Source organism: Giraffa tippelskirchi, chromosome 2, assembly GCF_054371585.1.
Source record: "Giraffa tippelskirchi isolate mGirTip1 chromosome 2, T2T-mGirTip1v1.2.pri, whole genome shotgun sequence".
Taxonomy (NCBI): Eukaryota; Metazoa; Chordata; class Mammalia; order Artiodactyla; family Giraffidae; genus Giraffa; species Giraffa tippelskirchi.
Window position 1 is genome coordinate 173,670,630 of NC_137276.1, and position 23,261 is coordinate 173,693,890.

A 23,261-nucleotide genomic window follows, 5' to 3' on the forward strand; every position below is an offset into this window, starting at 1 on the left:
GGCTCTAAGGCACACAGGCTTCAGTAGTTGCGGCTGCCGAGCTCTAGAGCACAGGCTCAATAGTTGTGGTGCACAGGCTTAGTTGTTCCACCACGACATGTGGGATCTTCCTGAGTCAGGGCTTGAACCCACGTTTCCTGAGTTGACAAGTGAATTCTTTACCACTGAGCCACCAATGAAGCCCTTTCTTCACTTCTTTCTAATAGCTCCTTCCCAGACTCCTCCTTCCTAAATCTCTTGCTTTAAGCTAGTAGTTATTTCAGTGTGGTTGCCTCCTCCCTCCTTTTTTTTTTTTTTTTAACTATTCACATCTAATTCATTACTATGCCTATTATTTTTTCTCTAAACAATGCCTGTGTCTCTTGTATATCATCTCATCATTAGATTATTACACAAATCTTTTCTGTTTCCCTGCTTCTAGATTCTCTCACGTTCATGCCATCTCAGAAAAGATGGAAGAGTAATTGGTTTCAGATAATAAAGCAGGGCTATCAGAAAAAAAATAAGAAAAAAATAATTTGATCATGTGCCCTATTACAAGATGTACACTGCCCAAAACAAGGGCAGTGAATGTTGCTTTTCTTCTCTGTCCTCATCAGGGCATACCTAGAGTAGCACATTCAATTCTGGGCACATTTAAACATCAACAAACTGAAGAAGATACATTGCCAAGTGATCCAGATGGCAATGGGGCCTGGATGTCATGAGAGGTAAGAGACAAGTTAAAAACCCTGAGGGAGTTCAGTTGAAAACAGGAAGGCTGAAGGAAAACATGACAAACTAAGAGTAAAGATAACCCTGTATGCGAGACATCAAAAGAGACACAGATAAATAGAACAGTATTATGGACTCTATGGGAGAAGGCGATGGCGGGATGATATGGGAGAATGGCATGGAAGCATGTAAATTATCATATGTGAAACGAATCGCCAGTCCAGGTTCAATGAATGATACAGGGTGCTCGGGGCTGGTGCACCGGGATGACCTGGAGGGATGGGATGGGGAGGGAGGTGGAAGGGGGGTTGTGGAAGGGGAAAACATGTACACCCATGGTGGATTCATGTCAATGTATGGCAAAACAAATAAAAAATAATAATAATAATAAAAAGAGTTAAAGGAATGTTACATAGTAGGAGGATTGAACTTTTTTTTTTTTTTTTTTGTCACTTGTAAGAATAACACTTAAACCACTGATGGGAGACTCGGGTTAGTTGGATTTCAGATCCATCTAAGGAAGAAATCACTAATGTTTGATCTCTATAAAAAGCAATGCGTGCCTTTGTGAGATAGTGACTTTCCTGTAGAAGAAGCCAGTGCCTGGAAACGTACTTCACACTTTGTAGGATGTATTCAGTTACAGAGAAGGCAAATAGACCACATGACCTCTTGGATTATCTGCAATGCTAAATGACTGTGACTCTTCAGTATATGAATCTTGTTATTCACCATTTTCTTTCTTTTACACTTTTTGTTTGTTTTTATAAACAGATTTATTGAGGTGTATTTTACATATAAAAATCACTGAATCTAAATGAACATTGGAGCTTTTCGAGACTTTCTTAGAACAGTTTTAAGTTGATGGTAAAATTGAGAGGCACAGAGATTTCCCAAGTACCGCCTGTCCCCACATATACATGGCTTCCCCCATTATCAACATCCTTTACTAGAGTGGCACTTTTGTTACAGTTGATGGGCCTACCTTGATACATAATCACCCAAAGTCCATAGTTTACCTTAAGGTTCATTCTTGGTATGCTTTCTATTAGTTTAGACAAACGTGTAATGACATGTATCCATCATTATAGTATACAAACTATTTTCGCTGCCTTCAGTTCAGTTCAGTCGCTCAGTCCTGTCCAAGTCTTTGTGACCCCATGGACTGCAGCATGCCAAGCCTCCCTGTCCATCGCCAACTCTCAGAGTTTACTCAAACTCATGTCCATTGTATCGGTGATGCCATCCAACCATCTCATCCTCTGTCATCCCCTTCTCCTCCTGTCTTCAATCTTTCCCAGCATCAGGGTCTTTTCAAATGAGTCAGTTCTTTGCATCAGGTGGCCGAAGTATTGGAGTGTCAACTTTAGCATCAGTCCTTCCAATGAATATTCAGGACTGATTTCCTTTAAGATGGACTGGTTGGATCTCCTCACAGTCCAAGGGACTCTTGAGAGTCTTCTCCAATGCTGCTAAGTTGCTTCAGTCGTGTCCGACTCTGTGCGACCCCATAGATGGCAGCCCACCAGGCTCTTCCGTCCCTGGGATTCTCCAGGCAAGAACACTGGAGTGGGTTGCCATTTCCTTCTCCAATGCATGAAAGTGAAAAGTGAAAGTGAAGCCCCTCAGTCGTGTCCAACTCTTCACGACCCCATGGATTGCAACCTACCAGGCTCCTCCGTCCATGGGATTTTCCAGGCAAGAGTACTGGAATGGGGTGCCATTGCCTTCTCCGATACCACAGTTCAAAAGCATCAATTCTTCGGTGCTCAGCTTTCTATATAGTCCAACTCTCACATCCACTTCCCTGGTGGCTCAGATGGTAAAATGTCTGCCTACAATGCAGGAGACCTGGGTTCAATCCTTGGATTGGGAAGATCTCCTGGAGAAGGAAATGGCAACCCACTCCAGTATTCTTGCCTGGAAAATCCCATGGATGGATAAGCCTGGTAGGCTAGAGTCCATGTGGTCGCAAAGAGTCGGACACGACTGAGTGACTTCACTTTCATTTTCTCGCATCCATACATGACTACTGGAAAAACCATAGCTTTGACTAAATGGACCTTTGTTGGCAAAGTAATGTCTCTGCTTTTTAATATGCTGTCTAGGTTGGTCATAACTTTTCTTCCAAGGAGCAAGTGTTTTTTAATTTCATGGCTGCAGTCACCATCTGCAGTTATTTTGGAGCCCAAGAAAATAAAGTCTGCCACTATTTCCACTGTTTCCGCATCTATTTGCCATGAAGTGATGGGACCAGATCTTAGTTTTCTGAATGTTGAGTTTTAAGCCAACTTTATCACTCTTCTCTTTCACCTTCATCAAGAGGCTCCTCAGTTCTTCTTTGCTTTCTGCCATAAGGGTACCTTAACTTTCCTCTATAATCTTCTTATCCATTCTCCTACACCAGCCCTGGTATCCTTGATCTTCTCCCCATCTCTGTAATGTTGGAGGCTTCTCATTTTTCCAGATTGTTATATAGTTAGATTCATATAGTATATAGCCTTTTCACATTGGCTTCTTTCACTTAGTAATATGCATTTAAGATTATCCCATGTCTTTTCATGACTTCATAGCTCATTTCCCATTAGTGTCAAATGATATTCCATTCTCTAGATGTATTCCAGTTAATTATCCTTTTACCAACTGAAGGAGATCTCAGTTGCTATTTATCACTTTCATAGTGAATTATTTTTGCTTTAATCCACTCAGTTGTCCCCACCTACCATGATTTCTCCTGACTGATGTATCATTGTACATCCATACTAACTCTTGGACAACCCACACCTATATCTCCCTCAAAGTCAGCTCAAAGTGCCCTCTAATTAAACTCACCTCTCTGGTTAGTTGGTAGTTGAATTAGTTAGGGTTTAGGCTAAGAGTCTGTAGCAAATGTACTAGGAAAAAAGATCAACAAGCAAACAAATAAAAGACAGTGGCAGAAATGTAAAAGAAGGTCATTCCTCTCTCAGGTAACAGCTCAGAAGCAGGCAATCTTGATGAGGGTGGTTTTGCATGTTTAATAAATGGCTTCTGTCTCTGGCCCAGGAAACATTTCCTTTTCTCTCCTTCTTGCAGCAGTAGGCTCTTGGCAAGGTGCAAAGTAGTGCATGCTCAATAATTCAAAGTGCAAACTTGGAAGTGGCATGTATCACCTTCACTCACATTGCCTTAACCAGAATTTAGTCTCATGGTTACACTGACTGTCAGGAAGACTAGGGAACAGAGACTTCCTTGAGTGGCCAGGGACCAGCTTATATGCCATTGCAAATGAAAAAGAGAATAGATCTTGGAGAACATCCCACAACTGATGAGGGCCACCCCTCAGAACTGGAAAAGACCCTGGTGCTGGGAAAGTTTGAGGGCAAGAAGAGAAGGAGGGGACAGAGGATGAGATGGTTGGATGTCATCACTGACTCAATGGACATGAGTTTGAGCAAACCCCAGGAGACAGTGAAGGACAGGAAAGCCTGGTGTGCTGTAGTTCATGGGGTCACAAAGAATCTGACATGACTGAGCGACTGAACAACAAGAACAACAACCCCTCAGAATTATTTACTTGAGGGTTTGTTGCTTTATTTTTTACCTTTTTTATAACAGTACATTTGGCTGTTCAGAATAATAATTTGTCGTTGATTCTATTAAGAGTTTAGTAATAAGTTCATGTTTAAAATTTATAGCCTTAGATCTATCAGTAATTTTAATTGCCTTTCTTCAGCATGAAGGTTCTGTACTTTAAAATTAATGTCCCATAGTTCCTCTAAAAAGAGAATTGGCAAAAGACAGTGAACCTTCAGAATCTGCGAATATAGCTTGTGTGTTTGTGTGTGCTCAGTCATGTCTGACTCTTTGCAACCCCATGGACTGTAGCCCACCAGCCTCCTCTATCCATGGGATTCTCCAAGCAAGAATTCTGGAGTGGATTGTCATTTCCTCCTCCAGGGGATCTTCCCTACCCAGAGATCGAACCCACGTCTCCTATATTGGCCAGCGGCTTCTTTACTGCTGTGCCACCTGGGAAGCCCCAGGGTGGCATGGTTTAAACCATGTACCCCAAGGTACATGGTTTAAAATGTACAAATTGCGAAGTGATACACGGACAATTCTCATAGTATTCCTGGCTTACTGATGAGACTTAAAATCTTTACATTTTCATACAGGTTCATTGTTTGCACAGGAAAGCAACAATATTTGGTGCTTAAAGGAACAAATTAGTCAGGTTCTCTGCAAAGTACTGCTCCCCAGCATATCTGCCCACGGTCGCACCCATCCAACTGATGAAAAGGGATGAGTGCTACATGGAACTAGCACTGACATAACCTTGCAACTCCAAAGTCTGTTTCCATGATTTTTATAAGCTTTAAACATTAGTTAGATGGTTATTAAATGCTTAAGTAAACATTTGTTGTATCTAATCAACTCAGAAGGGTGCCTTTGAAGTTAATTTTACTTCTGTAGATTCTTTGAAGTTTTATTTTGTCTCTAAACAAAATTCTCTAAATTAAATCTCTGCCTTAATAGGGTAAATGGTAAAAGTGAAATTGCATAGTGAATATGCTTAAAAAACTGTCAGTCTGGATGGATTAGTTTCTCAATTACTTCCTTCTCTATGCTGTTTAAAATTGGCTTTTCCTTCTGTTCTGATGTTTATCAGGAACTATTATGGTATTACCATAAATGGAAAGAAAACCTTCATCTTTCACATCTTGAAAATTTGCTCAAAGGTAACTTTGTGATCACTCCTGAATCATTTTGCACCTAAAACTGAACTTTGTGCATCTTTCCGATTGACTGATCATAAGCATTCTTTCAATTCCAACTTCCATTTATTTGATATCACAGCACACACGGTTCATTATTTCTCAGAAGTACTAGACTGTGAATTGCCTCATGGCTGCTCAACAAACTGTGCCAAGCAATAAAATCCTGTGTCACTGGATTGGGTAAAAGTCGGCTTCTTTGGCATTCTTTTCATAGTCTTGATCACAGAATCCAATTGTAACTTGACTTCTGTCTTCTATTACATGTGAGGAAGCACAATCAGAATACTGACACAAACTTTAACACCAAACTGTAACGCCAAGGTCTCCTGCTGTGGTCTCTCTCCCCTTATCTGCACATTTTATGTCTGAAAATAAGGGCTGATAGATGGGAGAATCCTCATTAAACGAAGAGTGATATGGACCTCTTCTTCAAGATAAATTCAGACCCCAAATTACTTGTCATTGTTTCTAAAGTGACTAGTTCTTGTAAATCCAGGACTCAAATCTGGAACATGTAATAAGAACTCAGTCACATACACATAAAATCAGCACATCACTGCCCACTACCATATTTAATCTGTGAATAATGAATCAGCCCACATTATCCTCTTTTTGGATTCTCGGTATTTATTTTAAATACCCTAAGAGCCCTTGGCTTCAGAGTTGGCAGAGTTTAAAATCAGTCTAGCTTAATATAATCTTGATTATTGCTTTTTGATCATCCGTCTTAGACTTTTCATTCTGTCATTCACTATTAGAAGTTTTCTGTACTACTGATGTAAACTATGCATTTATGTTTACAAATGATAATGATCACCATCAACATCATCACATAAATCATGGGACACTAAAGCTAGATACATAGTATTTATTTCTAAACAATTTCCTGTTAAGTGAGTAGTCAAAAGTAAAATCCCCAGATCTTCTGTTCAGTTGGAGACTCTAGACTAAGAACTAAATATCAGTTCATTGATCCCATTTGCTTTCCTTTGGACTCCAACTAAACTCTTGTTAGTTCTCCAAAATTAAAGTCCCCTCCCCTGAAACACATTAGAACATATACACACACTGAAGCCACAGTAGATGCAAAAGACAGCTCAGTTTGAAGCTTACTGGCTTAAATAATCCCACATGTATGAAAAAAAAAATGGAAAACTATATGTATGGGGAAAAACAAATAAAAGTATACATGCTTCTAAAAAGAGTAGAATTTAAAGAGGCATTTATATAAAAATAATTGAGAAAAAATTGATAGAGTTTATATACATTCATAATACATTTTGTAAATTAGAATTAAAAGGAACTTTTTAACCTCATAAAGGAAATCATTAAAAATATAGGAAACTATATAATGGTGAAGTATTGCCTTGAAAGCCAGTAATGAGACGAAGATTCCTCATAACCCAATTTCACATTAAAAGCTTCATAATTTGTACAGTAAGGCAAAAAAGAGAATAAAAGGCATGAAGACTGGAAAGAGAAATAAAGCTTTTATTATTTGAAGAAAATATGATTGTCTACATAAAATAAGAGGATTTATACACTATGAGAACTATAAAATAGAAAAATGGTTGAATACCAAAATCAATATACAAAAATCAATTGTGTTTGTATTCAGTTTCAGTTCAGTGCAGTCACTCAGTCGTGTCCGACTCTGCAACCCCATGAATTGCAGCACGCCAGGCCTCTCTGTCCATCACCAACTCCCGAAGTCTACCCAAACCCATGTCCATCGAGTCGGTGATGCCATCCAACCATCTCATCCTCTGTCATCCCCTTCTCCTCCTGCCCCAAATCCTACCCAGCATTAGGGTCTTTTCCAATGAGTCAACCCTTCGCATGAGGTGGCCAAAGTATTGGAGTTTCAGCTTCAACATCAGTCCTTCCAATGAACACCCAGGATTGATCTCTTTTAGGATGGATTGATTGGATCTCCTTGTAGTCCAAGGGACTCTCAAGAGTCTTCTCCAACACCAAAAGCATCAATTCTGCGGCGCTCAGCTGTCTTCACCGTCCAACTCTCACATCCATACATGACCACTGGAAAAACCATAGCCTTGACTAGACGGACTTTTGTTGGCAAAGTAATGTCTCTGCTTTTAAATATGCTATCTAAGTTGGCCATAACCTTCCTTCCAAGGAGTAAGCGTCTTTTAATTTCATGGCTGCAATCACCATCAGCAGTGATTTTGGAGCCCCAAAAAAATAAAGTCTGACACTGTTTCCACTGTTTCCCCATCTATTTCCCATGAAGTGATGGGACCAGACGCCATGATCTTAGTTTTCTGAATGTTGAGCTTTAAGCCAACTTTTTCACTCTCCTCTTTCACTTTCATCAAGAGGCTCTTTAGTTCTTCTTCACTTTCTGCCATAAGGGTGGTGTCATCCGCATAGCTGAGGTTCTTGATATTTCTCCCGGCAATCTTGATTCCAGCTTGTGTTTCTTCCAGCCCAGCATTTCTCATGATGTACTCTGCATAGAAGTTAAATAAGCAGGGTGACAATATACAGCCTTGACATACTCCTTTTCCTATTTGGAACCAGTCTGTTGTTCCATGTCCAGTTCTAACTGTTGCTTCCTGACCTGCATACAGGTTTCTCAAGAGACAGGTCAGATGGCCTGGTATTCCCATCTCTTTCATAATTTTCCACAGTTTATTGTGATCCACACAGTCAAAGGCTTTGGCATAGTCAATAAGGCAGAAATAGATGTTTTTCTGGAACTCTCTTGCTTTTTCGATGATCCAGCGGATATCAGCAATTTGATCTCTGGTTCCTCTGCCTTTTCTAAAACCAGCTTGAACATCTGGAAGTTCACGGTTCACGTATTGCTGAAGCCTGGCTTGGAGAATTTTGAGCATTACTTTACTAGCATGTGAGATGAGTGCAATTGTGCAGTAGTTTGAGCATTCTTTGGCATTGCCTTTCTTTGGGATTGGAACGAAAACTGACCTTTTCCAGTCCTGTGGCCACTGCTGAGTTTTCCAGATTTGCTGGCATATCGAGTGCAGCACTTTCACAGCATCACCTTTGAGGATTGAAATAGCTCAACTGGAATTCCATCACCTCCACTAGCTTTGTTCGTAGTGATGCTTCCTAAGGGCCACTTGACTTCACATTCCAGGATGTCTGGCTCTAGGGGAGTGATCACACCACGGTGATTATCTTGGTCGTGAAGATCTTTTTTGTACAGTTCTTCTGTGTAATCTTGCCACCTCTTCTTAATATCTTCTGCTTCTGTTAGGTCCATACTATTTCTGTCCTTTATCAAAAAACACATTGCTATATTTCTCCTCAGGTAACCTTAGTGATGTTTGCATACAGTGATTGGGGCTTGGATACTTAACTTGCAAAATGATGAGGACTTCCAGGGTAGGAAGCCAATGTAGCAGCACATTAGGGAGTTTATTTGGGCCTAAGAAAGGCTATCCTGGAGCAGGAGTCATTGGAACTAGTATTCAGTATGGGTAAAATGGATTAAGAAAAGAACGTGGATGGGTGGTACCAGGGTAGTCTTGGCTGAAGTGATATGTACAATAATATAGAGATGGAAGCCAGGACCAACACAGAATTCCACATACTAGTGTTGAAAGTGTTAGTCACTCAGTTGTGTCCAACTCTTTACAACCCCATGGACTATAGCCTGCCAGACTCCTCTGTCCATGGAATTCTCAAGGCAAGAATACTGAAGTGGGTTGCCATTCCCTTCTCCAGAGGATCTTCTTGACCCAGGGATAGAACCTGGGGCTTCCGAATTGAAGGCAGATTCTTTACCCTCTGAAACAGGGAATAGTCAAAGGCCCCAGGGAAGGAGGTGAGTTTGATTTGCTAGCCAACCCCAGTGAAGAGAGTCACTGAGAAGTTCACTGAAGGGAAATATAAAGTGTTTATAAATAATGGAAGATGAGAATTCATGGTGTTTAGGCTAATTGAGGGAACTTCCTTGGTGGCTCAGAAGGTAAAGAATCTGCCTGCAGTGCAAGAGACCTGGGTTTGATTCCTGCATTGGGAAGATCCTCTGGAGAAGGAAATGGCAACCCACTCCAGTATTCTTGTCTAGAGAATCCCATGGATAGAGGAGCCTGGTGGGCTACAGTTCATGGGGTCGGGTCTCAAAGAGCCAGACACAACTGAACCACTGAGCATACAAAGAGACAGGGTGATGCTAATTGAGAATGAAAATCTAGGACCCTGGAATGAGTCCATTGGTGTCTACACATTTGATTAAAATAAGTTCTACTTCTCATTGGTCAGGAATGAGTCTTCAGTTTGGTCTGATAAAGCTCTGGAGATTGGGGGAAAGGAGTCTCAGTGTTCACGGTGCGTTAGCAGTTCCAGCTGGTTAGATGAGTTGCAATAAAGCAGTATTCGATTGCTATATCTCCTGGGCATATGCCTTAGTTGATGGAACATTTTTCTTTTTCAAAAGTAATGGGGAGTGACTGGATCTAGATTGGAAGCCATTTTAAGGGTCTGTTATCCTGTAGACAACAGGAAGCCCCCGAAGTGCACCGAGAAGAGATTGGCACAGACAGACTTCTGCCCTGGGGAAGGGGGCATGCAGAGGAGCGTCCTGATGGGAACCACAGAGAGGAGTTGACCATCCATTACTCTTCCAAAGAGAAAGCAATTTAGTCATCTGAAAGGACACTAACACACAAAAAATGAGGAAAGACACAGTCCCTGACCTCCCAGGAAGTGTTAATATTTTGATTGTTTGGATGAGCTTGCTGTAAAGAGGCCAGCCTGCTTTTAAAACTGCACTGGCTAGGGCTGCCTGAGCTTTACCAGGGCTTGAGGAGGCTCTGCTGGGAACGTCTATTAACAGTCTAGGCACAAGCTAGGAGCCAATGCACGCAAATGAAAAACAAACAAACCCAAAGGTGGGATGGAGAGAAGGAGGTGCAGGGGGGAGGGCCAGGGAGTAGATGAAACAGGCAACCCACCCATCCGATGAATTCTTCTCTGCTCTCGATTCCAAACTGCACAGGCTTGGCTGAGCGTGCACCTCATTTGTTAATCTCCTTTTTGCATCCCTGTTTTGTGGCTGTCAGAACTCCATATTATGCAAATTGGGTTTAAGCAATTAAGGCAATAATGTTTCCCCTGAAGAGTTTGACAGGGTGGTGGGAGCTTGGACTGAATTTTATAGACAGGAGCTTGGATGCTTATTTACCTACAAATAGAAGAGGAACAAGACAAGGGAAAACATAGCAGCACTATTCTTCACCTGAGCTGTGCTGCTGACTTTCTTTTCTTCAGTTGCTTCACAGTAGAACAAAGGGTCACTCCACAGCATTAGCAGGTGGTAAATTTAGAACAGATGAACACTTTTCACAAGATATAGAGTTAACCTGTTGAATTTGCTTCAGAAGGCCATGGAATAAAATGTTCTGGCAGATTTTAAAGGGGACTGAATGATTTCATGACAAATAACACTTGAAGCCAGTGGGGTTCTGTCCTCTGTTTGGGGTCATGGGCTGGTTGTCCTGCAGCTACAGAGAAACAAGGCCAGAAATGTGGACTTTGTCTTCAATAAACCACAGTGTGCAATAGATGAGAATGTCACAATCATTTTCCTCAGAAAAATCCACTGTCATTAGGAAACCAGATATGATGCATCAGACTCTTAATTGGGGATAGCACATTCCACATTTCTGTACTTAGGGGAACAATACCCAGATGATGCTGTGCTCAGCTTGAGCACATGACTGAAAAAACCCCTCTTACAGCTTCCCAGAGATAGTTTTTATTATATCCTTTACTGAAGTCCCTGAACACAACTGTGAATATTTCCCTTCTCCCAGCAGCATGGTTGAGGCTTCTCAAAATGTCAGAGTATCAGGAGAAATGATACTCACTGTCATAATAAATACCTGGCATTTAATAAGTGTTAAGCCTCTCATTCATTGAGCAATAAGTGGTTAGAAAATACCTACTGTACCTTTAGCTGTTTGTGTGTGTGAGAGAGAGAGAGAGACAGAGACAGACAGAAAGTGAGATTGTGAACAACAGTATAAATAAAAGGTGTCTTTCTCATCATTCTTCATTATTCTGTTACCATATCCCTCACTTCTGGTTCCTTATACACAACTTTTCAGTTTCCCTCACATGGAAATCTTTATCTTTTCCCAAGATTCCTCCTTCTAAAAGTATAATCCCTGTCACTTACCATCAACATCTGTAGGTACTCTCACTTTCCCTTAATTCTCCAAATTTCTCTGAGAAGAGTCAATGGTTGCTGGAACCAATTCCTCCCTTCCATACATCCCTCAAAAAATGGAATTCTGATCCTTGCTCCCTGAAATAATTTTCTTAAAAAAGAAAACAAACATCCAATATATTATTAGGTATCCAAAATCCAAATATCCAGAATATTACTGGCCTAGGTAGATCAAGTTCTTCTCCTGATCTCACTCTCCTTGATTGTTCTATAGCATTGAACCCTATTAGCCTTCTTGAAACTTTGACTTGCCTGAAACTCATCTTTCTGTTAATTCTCTTTCTCACTGTTCTTCATTCTGTTTGTTCATTCAGTGATTTCTTTATTCATTTATTCTGGTAGACATGCATAACATTTCTACCCTATGCTGAGAATTGGGGTATGTTCTGAGACTACATTATGAAGACACAGTCCCGGCTTTATGTCTATGGGGATACAATAAATGCAAATGAATTAACATAATATAGCAAGTTCAGTGTCATGGTAGTGCAAATGGGGTGTGATTGGAGGCAGAGAGAAAGGACATAAAACCTGTGGGATTAAGCATCAAGGAAGGCATTTTGAAAGAAGTGGCAATTGAGTTGAGTTTGAAGTTTTAAAGAACGAGTTAACCATGTATCTCATAAAAGTAAATGTTCCCTAAGATTCCCTGCTCAGCCCTCTTCCCACTCAGCTCCAGACTTCCTATGGCTTTAACCCTGGAAAAGCATGGATGACTCACTAGCATACATCTCAACAGTAATTTCTAGTAAGCCTTGACTTTCTAATAGAAATTCTCACCCGGATTTCGAACATCTTGGTGGAAACTTTTCTAAATTTCCTTCTCTAAATAGCACATCTGAACATTACCCCTGCCCATATAGCTTCCTTTTGTCCAGAGTACCCAGTCCAACTTGATAATATTCCTTCAGTGAGCCACTAAAACTTCAAACTGTGGAGGCATTTTGAGAATCTCATTCCTCTGCTTTAAACTGCGCAACACATTGGTCCCTAACATTTGAGAAATATCATATCTTTTTTTTTTTTTCTTTTTAGCCCATAGCCACGATTGTCATCAAATCTCATTATGAATAGTGACAATTTCTCATCTTATCTCCCTGAATTTAGTCTCATGAAAATGCTTACAAAGGAAGTCTATGCATTTTTTAAACATTTTATTCCCCACTCTTACCTTTTCAGCATCATCTTTTCTCATTCTTTCATTTCTGTCTTGCACCCATACCAGATGGCTTCTGCTCACCTGCATAAGTCATTTTTGTCTGTATCTCCATGCCATTTTTCACAGTGTCCCTCCTCCTTTTTCTGATGGTGAAATTTAATTTATTCTTCATGTCCTAGTTTCAATGCCATCTTCCTGTAATTTTCTAGGAAGAATTAATTACTTCCTAAGCAGTTAGAGATGAGTAAATAGATACAAAAATATAGCTATACTTCTATCTATTTATCCATCTATATATGTATTAAAACAAGAGCATGCATCATCTTATAATAAAGCTGGCCAAGCCTATGTCTGCCCACTAGACTGTATCTACTTGAGAAAAAGTTCTGGGTCTTGTACTTGGGCTACCCAGGTGCCTCTAGTAGTAAAGAACCCACCTGCCAATGCAAGAGAGGTAAGAGATGCTGGTTTGATCCCTGGGTCAGGAAGATCCCCTGGAGAAGGGAATAGCAACCCACTCCGGAATTGTTGCCTAGAGTGGAGCCTGGCAGTTTACAGTCCATGGGATTGCATAGAGTTAGATATGACTGAAGCAACTTAGCACACACACAAGCTTATACTGCTGCTGCTGCTGCTGCTGCTAAGTCGCTTCAGTCATGTCCGACTCTGTGCGACCCCATAGACGGTAGCCCACCAGGCTCCCCCGTCCCCGGGATTCTCCAGGCAAGAACACTGAAGTTGGTTGCCATTTCTTTCTCTAGTGCATGAAAGTGAAAAGTGAAAATGAAGTCGCTCAGTCATGTCCAACCCTTAGCGACCCCGTGGACTGCAGCCTACCAGGCTCCTCCGTCCATGGGAGTTTCCAAGCAAGAGCACTGGAGTGGGTTGCCATTTCCTTCTCCGCAAGCTTATACTAGTACTCAAGATATGCCCGTATGCCCATCTGTAGAATGAAACTATATTTCCCCTAGCTCTCAGTTTCCTTATGTTCTGAAGAACCAGAGATTCTCATTAAAAATAAAGTAGACGGTTTAATATTGGTAGAGAGAAATTAAGTTTGTACTGAGAAGAGAACAATCCAAATGATTTGGTTACAGAAATCTGCTGCCCTGCCTAGAAAGGGAAATAGGGAAGGCTTTGAAGAGTTGGCACAGAGCTTTAAGCAATCTTTAACTTAATACGCTGAGTCTGGAGGGTTGTAACTTAGCCGATCTAGCTGAGTAAGGTGAGTTTGTATACTTCATACTAGTTTGTAAACCATGATTGCTTGGCACTGTAGTTAAAAAAAAATGATGTTGTCTGCAACTTGAAGCAGCTGGCTCTATGTGAATATTGGAGGTGAGACATTTGGAAGGAGTGACAAAGACAAAGTTATAAATTCTATGCCTAGAGTCTGCATTCATGCAGTCCATTTGCATCTCTCCTGGTCTTTTCAGGATGGGAAAGGCAAACAGAGACAAGGGTAGCTTCAGGAGTGGGTGATGAAATCAGTTGTGTGTGTGTGTGTGTGTGTGTGTGTGTGTGTGTATGATGGGGCCAGGGGGGATAGTTTTATCAGAGACTGCTGCTTAAAAGCACTAATTATTTGAAACAGGTTTTGGATGGCCTTGTCCCTTTTTAATTGAATGGGCCTTTTAGGAGGTGCTGACAGCTTGCCCCCAGGTGAAGTGAGTAATAGAATGAGAGATGATGACAATGAAAAACTCAGGCAATGGAAGGCTTTGGGGAATTAGTCAAAGATAGAAGGGATGTGGCCAGAATGGGTATATGAGCCCAAGAAGAAGGTGAGATCTTGACTGCAGGGGAATGCCTGGAGAGAGAGAGAGATCTAAAGGAGAAGACAACTGGGAAGAAGGGATGAAAAAAAGAGAAAAAAGACACACTTAACCCTCTTTAAATTTTACTTGAGGCATGCACTGGCTTTGTATTTTGACTTCATAAGTCAGATTGCTAAAAAGGGAAATCTTCTATTTTTTGTTCCTAAATTCTCTTTGCAACCCGATATAATTATCATAGAAAATTGAAATTTTATCCTGGCAACAATAGCTGAAATAAAAATCCCTGAAAATGAACATGATGGCTTAGGTAGTATATTGGGGAAAAAATAAAACCAATGCTCTTACTAATTATGAGCCACTTGAAACAGTACTCAAATATTTCCACCTGCCCATTGGTAAATATGCATGAAATAAATAGGTTTAGTAGAATTATTGTCAATTCAGTTCATGTCAACAAATACTTCTTGATAGCTGGACACCGTATTAGGTTCTGTGGATAAGATGCATAAGACAAGGTCATAATCAAATATTTACAGAGGACTTACTAGAGCCAGCAATTGTTCTAGTCACTATGATAAGATGAAGCCTAACACCACTACCGCTATGGATGGAACTTTTTTCCTCGAGTACTTATTAGATGTCCTGGTGACTCAGTGGTAAAGAATCCACCTGCAAATTAGGAAGCTGCCTATAGTGCAGAGGACGTGGGCTCAATGCCTGGGTCAGGAAGATCCCCTGGAGAAAGAAATGGCAACCCACTCCAGTATTCTTGCCTGGGAAATCCCATGGACAGAGGAGCTTGGCAGACTACAGTCCATGGGGTTGCAAGAGTCAGGTACAACTTAGCAACTAAACCACCACTACCACTTATTAGTAGCAAAATTTGTTTACAGTGATGGTTAGATTGTATATATTGGCTATTTAATTATATTTGTGTTCAACTAACTAATACTAATGTGACAGAATAATTTAACCAGAAATAGTAAAACATATTTTAATACTAGAAAATCTAAAAAGAAAGACGGTTGAATCAGTGAAGGCACAACCAAGGAAATATAAATCCCTCAAAGCATTTAGATAAAGGAAATTAAATCCCTCGAATTTGTTACACAAGTTACAGAACTGTAAGAAGCTAAGCAGAGGGCACTGAGGCACCCAGAGATGAGCACCAGCTGAAGTCAGTGGGAAGAACTGGCGTTACCAGGACCAAGGGATTGATCTCCATAGGAGATGTAGTCGCAGTCGAAGATGGGGACCAATGCAGAGACAAGAGTGGAGAGACACCCGGCCTCTCCCATGCCCCTGGTCTCTCATTTTCTGCCAGTGCTTCTCACTGAATGAATGAATTAGCTGACACGGGAGCCTGGGAAACACAGCCTGAACCAGTCACTACACAACGACTCAGAAGAGAAGAGGAAGAATGAGGAATGACTCATAGAGCTATTAACAGATAACTGAGGCATTTAAAAATTTTAAGAATTTATTTGAGCTAGGGAAAAACTTACATAGAGAAAAGACAGATGCAAAGTAAGGAAATTATTGATTGGCTATAGCTTGAAACCTGGTGCTGCTTGTGATCAGTTCGGTGTCCTTAGGTTTCAGTCTCCTAACCTTGAGGTATTTATAGCCTTAGATTTTGATTTGTCACCAAACCAAACTCGAACAGCTTGGCATTAGAGCCACCTCAGTCTAATGGCCTCCTTGTTTAATTAATTTAACAGAGTAACAGAGCCAAGAAACTGCAGAGAGGTGTATATTCCCCCTAATCCACTTGAATGCCAAGAACATTGTGTCTAATATTATTTATAAGCTCCTTTTTATATTGTACCGAATCTGAATCTTAAGCAATGATTTGTTGAGCATAAGGCAACAAACGGTGGAAGGATGGTTAGGAGGGGGTCACTTAAGGCTATCCCACACCAGTGCTACAGTTTGATTCCTTGAGAGTGTGGTGCTTCAGGTCCACAGAATTGAAAAAGGAAACAGCTTTTCTCTACTTGTCTTCGCAATTGTTCCTGGACTGCTCTCTGCATTTCTCTCTCAGTCTCATGTGGTGGCCATGTGAATCTGGCCATTTTCAGCTTGATATACCCTGACTTAGTCATCAAGATCTTGTATTCATTTCCTAAAGGTTAGGCTATCAGCACTTCTCATTCCCCATCTGTCTCATTTCCTCGACTTCTTCCTCGTGTGAGCGTTTCTTCATGCTAACTTCTTTCTTTCTAGTGGGAGGGGGTTTGCTTTAGTTGGTAAGCTTTAGGAAGGGCCAGTTCCAATTGCAACCTCAATGCAGCTACAAAAGTCTCTCAGCTTTCTGTCTGAAATTTGCTGTGCATCACTAAAGGAGTGGATGTAGTTCTGAACTGGGGTCAGGAAAGAGAATATTACGTAGCTGGTGATAGTATGGCATGTAATCCAATCCTTAAAGAGTATTACCGTTATTATTTTGTTGTTTTAGCAAGATTTTTATAACATTTTGCTTTCATGGTTTTGTATTCTTCCTTTGAGCATAATGGTTGGATGATGTGGACTGAAGAGTGAAAAGATTTAGGTATATTTTCCTACATTCTGGTGGCCAGGCTTTGAAGTCTTCTCCAGGTTCTGCTTTTAACATGAGATTGAGCTAGTTCCAGTCCCCAGATGAAGTATATTGTTTCAAAACAGGATAACCTTTATCTAGCACAATGTCTGCCTTGTAGGAAGCCTTCTTTTCATAAATATAAAAAATCTTTTTACAAGGTTCATCAAGTCTTTCAGGTGAGGAACATTTCATTTAAATCTGAAAAGATCATCACATTAAAAGACAAATGATACCCTGCTTTTCCAAGGCGATTAATGATTTCTAGCTTTATGCCTCTTGTGACAAATAACTCCATAGATGGGAACTTTGAGGAAAAGATTGTCTGAATTCAAACCTACAGTTACCTGAACTGTAGAGAAAAAACTGCACTTCACCTTTCATGGCAGATAGAAGAATGCCTTACAGTTACTGGTCAACCTAGAACAAATCAAGTGACTGCAAGCTCAGAACTCTTATTTTGTAAAATGTGAAAATAGTTTGTATATATAACTCATGATTTTAATGAGGACTCAGTGAGTTCATGTGTATGAAAGTGCTTTATAAATGCTAAAGCATTATAAAAAAAATGCTAAAGCATTATAAAAGTAAAATATTTTAACATCACCTTCAAACCTCATTTCTAATTGCTCAAGAAATGAATTATCTACCGTGGGGTTGTTCTGTCACAGTGCAGTGGTTGGTGTATCACTACAGCAGTCGTCTAATTAAATGGTAGTGGAAACACCTCTGGTACTTATATAAGCCTATTACATTTACAGGTAAAAGAAATTAGACTGGCAATTAGCCTCTAGCTTGGACAGCTTTGTTCATCAGCCAGCCTTTCTGAGCTGAAAAGGTTCTTAGTGATCATCTATTCCAGTATCTGAATTACTTCATAAGAAAACTCCTTGTAAACCAGGGGAGAATGTCATAGCATTAACCATTATCAAAGTTGTAGGAGACGTGGGTCACGGACAAAATCTTTTTGCCTGCGTTTGCTAACTCATTCACTTAATTTTCTTCTTTAATTTTCCAACTTTCCAGGTGTCACTTACTGATAATATTTTCACATGCCTTTATATGTTCCAACTCATTCTATTTAACGTCATCCTCCGAGCATATTGACAAACAAAGAGAAACAGATGAAAATTGGGAAAGTAAAAGACTCAGAGAGAAGGTAAAGGAAGAAAAGTTTTACTGGAGAAGCTGGAAAAATTTAGGGAGCAATGGAATGCAAAAAGGTGATGAGGATGGCTGGGCAGAAAGAAAGATGATTAAAAAGAAGTAGTTTGACTACTAGGATTTAGAACAGGTGTTTCATCATGGAGAACAGATTTGCAGTTGCCAAAGGGGAAGGAAGACGGGGGAGAGATGGGTTGGGCTGGGAGTTTGGGGGTAGTAAATGCAAATTAGTATATATAGAATGGATAAACAACAAGGTCCTACTTATAATACAGGGGACTGTATTCAATAACGTGTGATAAACCATAATAGAAAGGAAAATGAAAAGGTAAAAAAAAAAATATATATATATATATATATATATGTATAAGTGAATCAGTGGTCTTGCTCACGCACTGAATCAGTGGGTCCCCTCTCTTCTATAGGTCAGTGTCTCTTGTATTTAGCATTTATATTTGGTATATTTGATGTAACCTCATAGGACAATAAGTAGAGAAGGCAAACTGGGGTTCTACCAGTGGTCACGTATGGTTGTGAGAGCTGGACTGTAAAGAAGGTAGAATGCCAAAGAATTGATGCCTTTGAACAGTGGTGCTGGAGAAGACTCCTGAAAGTCCCTTTGACAGCAAGGAGATAAAACCAGTCAATCTTAAGGGAAATCAACCCTGAATATTCACTGGAAGGACTGATCCTGAGGCTGAAGCTTCTGTATTTTGGTCAACTGATGTGAACAGACGACTCATTGGGAAAGATCAAGGGCAGAAGAAGAGGGCATCAGAGGATGAGATGGCTGGACAGCATCACCAATGCAATGAAACTGAACTTGGGCAAACTCTGGGAGATAGTGAGGGACAAGGAGGCCTGGTGTGCTGCAGTCCATGGGGTCACAAAGAGTCAGACATGACTGGGAGACTGAACAACAACAACAAAACTGAATCACAGAAGAAATTAACACAGCATTGTAAATCAACTACAATAATATAAATTTTTAAAAAAGCAGATGTCTGATATTTCCTCCTATATCTTTCTTGCTCCATTTTCTTCCAACTCAGGGTTACTCCTATGTTCCCATCTCAGCAAAAAGGTGATTTTCTAGCCACCTCTGACAGATAAGAATAATCAGAAATTTCTGTTAAAGTGGATGTATTATTATATTAATATTTAGTATAATATCATGCATTTTCATGGATCTAACACTCTTTGAGTCACAGAAGCCATGCTAATGTTTTCATTGCCAAAAAATACCTTACTGTAATAGAATATTAAAAAAAAAGTTGTTTATGTCTATTATCTCATTTTTCCTCATGGTAACTCAGAAATTTAAACAGATACTTTTGACTCTGTTTTAGAGATTGAAAAGCTAAAGCCTGTGGCTATTAAGTACCTGGATATCACTCATCAAGTTTATAATCTACAACTTAGTATTGGAAGAGATGAATCTGATTCCCAAACCAAATAATCAGGATGTGGTTTAATAGGATCTAGAGCTGTTGCTTGGGCATTTTTAACATTTACCATTCTTTCTAAAACCTTCCATAGTTTAGAAAACAGGGCCTTAGATGCCCCTGATAAGCCCTGAAACATGTCATTGGCTAACAGCAGAAACATCATGCAGGAATGTTGGGACAGAGCACAGAAAGCCAAATTCAGACCAGAGCAGCTAAACCAAGAAAATGGACCACAGAGAAATGAGTTTCCTTTCTCAAGCTAAGCCCCTGGGACTCAGTGAGGCTGGTGGGGATCCAAAGATTGAATTGAATCCCTGGTGTTGAAATCATCTGGGGGGCCAAGATTCTTAACCCTCTGTGGACTGCAGACTCATTTAGGAACCCCAAAAAATGTGTTATCGTAGAAATTCACACAGTAACTATTGCACTCAACATCAGGCGTTCACAGACTTCCTAAAACCTGTTTGCAGACTGTTTCGCAATGTGTGCATCTTGGAGCACTTCCTCAGAATCTCCTAGGTGTTGGCTTACTAAAATGCAAATTCCTGATTCTTCTCCCAAAGCCATCAAAACAGTCTCTGTGTGTGAAGGATGGGAATTTCATTTTAACGAGTCCTACAGCTGATTTTTATGCAAAGTTTGAGAATCTACACTGAGCCCAGATAAAATCTTATAGCTTAGAAAAATAAATTTGAGGCTGCCTCAGAAACTCAGTCATTCCTGCTCCAACCTTAAACAATGTTGCCCGATAGTGATGCTATGATGAACACTGCTCTGGGAAGCCCCTTGGTTCTTAGTTCTTGTGTTCTTCTCCATGGAAGGTACCCAAGATAGAACAGCATCTCATTTAACATGAGCCTCAGAAGGTATCTAGTGGCTTCTCCATTTCGTAGCACCATCTGAAAGAGTATTCTAAGCTGGCAGGTTCTGTTTATAGAATGTTACGATCCCATTTATGCCAAAACCCTATCCATAGTAACAGAAAATGTTCCTATCTTGTAGCTTTCCACTGTCCATGAAAAGTGCACTTTTCACCATATCCCTCTGGTTTGGAAATATGAAACCAGTGTAGTTAAAAAAAAAAGGTGAATGAATCAGTTCTATTTAGTCCCATTAAAATGCAGGTACATACTGTTTGTTTATCTCCCTCTGGGAGCAAGCTGGGAAACTGTTGGTGTTAGGGAAAATAATAAGAAGAAAAGTCTTAAGTGTCGACTTCACAATTTCAGGGCTTGATAAGTCCTTCTGAGTGTAGCACTCTATCACTTTTCTCAGCAGGGTATAATTACTCATAACTTGAAGGTTTTATCTCTGGGCTGTCTTTAATAAAAAGGGGGGAAAAGAAGGTAAATCTGTCACTCACTGAAAGTATAGATGTTTAATTAAGTATCACATATAATTGTTTTAATCTCTTGTGTAACAGTTGCACAGTCTAGGAATTTGGGTTGTGGGTAGTGAGATCTTCTAGCAGATTTACAAAGATTTATAAAGTAGGGATTTATTAATGCATTGTGTGTGTGTGTGTGTGTGTGTGTGTGTGTGTGTATGCATGCTTCCACTGTTGCACCTGAGGCTCACCCTGGTGATTGGTTTTTAATCTCATATTACTTAATACTCATTCTCTGTGGGAACCCTTCTCAATATTTTTAAATTATGAAATAATTATTTCATCCTTTATTCAGCTTCTTTGGGTCCCCTCTCTTCTATAGGTCAGTGTCTCTTGTATTTAGCATTTACATCTGATATGTCTGATGTAACCTCACAGGACAATAAGTAGAGAGGAAAACTGGGGTTCTACATTGATTTGATTTAAAGGAGTGTGTATGCCATGGCTTCTTTGACAATAATTTAGGCCATTTAAAAATCTGTATCAAAATACCTCTGAGCTTTCAGCCTGGACACAAATAGCTTTAAAAGTTTCCAGGCATTAGGGTCACAGGGCTGAGCTCTCATGACCCTCCATCTCTGTTGGAGATTTTCTCTGGAACAGAGCTGGTTCTGGTGGTCATCTCTGAGAAGTGGGTTTGTTTTTTTTTCTGTATCTGTGGCAATGCCCAGACAGAATACTTCCTAATGTGGCCCCTACCAGGGAAAACCTAATTTGTAGTGTTTGCCAATTTCTATGGTTTAATACTACCATCATGGCCATCTGAGAGACTTGTCATGATTCTCAAACTGTCAACATCATTCTCACCCCAGAAATTTTAGTCATGAGATGAGACTGCAAAGTTTTGTACAATTTGGGAATATTTTTTTTTAACTTTAAATATAATAGGAACTGTCCATTTTCCTATGTGTTCCCCATTCTGCTTTCATCTTTCTCTCATAGTCTATAGAGTATGTGTGAGTTTTGTCCATTAGACTGAGGGCCTCTTGGAGGAAGGCAGTATTTCTCACTTACTTTAGTTTTTAATTTATTTTTGGCTGTGCTGGGTCTTCATTGCTCTGTGGGCTTTTCTCTAGCTCTGGTGAATGGGCTACTACTCCACAGGCTTCTCATTGCGATGGCTTCTCTTCTTGTTGAGCGCATGTGCTGCCTAGGTAGTTGTGGCTCCTGGGCTTTAGAGCACAGGCTTAATAGTTGTGGTTCATGGGCTTAGTTGCTCCACAGCATGTGGGACCTTCTTGGATCAGGGATTGAATCTGTGTCTCCCACATTGGCAGGTAGATTCTGAGCCACCAGGGGAAGCCCTCTCACTTAGTTTTGAATTCCCTATGCCTGGAATAGAAGAGAAGTTCAGTGAATACGTACAGACTGAGAGAATGAACTCACCATATTTTCTATTTTTCTTATTTTCTGTCTCAGCAGTTTAGAGTAAAAGGGGTCTGTGTGCATCTTTCAGGGCCAGTGAGAATTTGAAAGCCAATACAGAGACTATGTTTTGCTCCACCAACAAACTGGAGGGAGAACAGAGAGTCACAGGATGTAGTGAATTTTGGCAGCTGCCAATGAGAAACAGTTGAAATTCCTGGAGTCTCAGAGCAAAGAAAAAGCAACCATGATGATGAACAGATTAATGGCTCCCATGGGAGCCCCAGAAAACATAGAGATGCCAGGCATCCATAAATAAATTATAAGATGTCAAATTAGACCTCTATTCAACTGAGCCTCCTATAATAGTCTCAAAGTTAACTATTCCTGAGGAGTCTTTCAGAAAAAAGCATGAGCCTGAGACTATGGATATTTCACATTCGCTTTTCCTCAGACATAGCTGGATCACTAAATGAGGCAAAGAACTCCACTAGTAAGAGTACAGAACAGGGAGGGCATTTACAGACATGTGAGTATGATGTTTGACATTAGCAAGGAACTCCACACACCTATACAAATACAGTTGTTTTTATGTGTTAGGATTATTTGCATAGAGAGATGTGTACAGAGGTAAGAGTATGACTTCAGTAACTATGTAAGAAAAAAATCCATGTATGATGTGCCT

The 23,261-nt window shown here is 40.2% G+C and overlaps 1 protein-coding gene and 1 long non-coding RNA gene across 9 annotated transcripts in view; one reads left to right on the forward strand and one right to left on the reverse strand.

Moving 5' to 3' along the window:
* LSAMP (limbic system associated membrane protein) overlaps nucleotides 1-23,261 on the forward strand; it is a 1,066,465-nt gene that overhangs the window by 627,716 nt on the left and 415,488 nt on the right. The gene's annotated exons all lie outside the window — the stretch shown is intronic.
* Nucleotides 5,519-20,733, reverse strand: LOC145525681 (uncharacterized). The gene is made up of 4 exons (XR_014068363.1): nucleotides 20,555-20,733; nucleotides 12,938-13,061; nucleotides 11,647-11,788; nucleotides 5,519-5,852 (listed from the first exon to the last, which is right to left on the reverse strand). It is a non-coding gene; the product is annotated as an uncharacterized LOC145525681 (long non-coding RNA).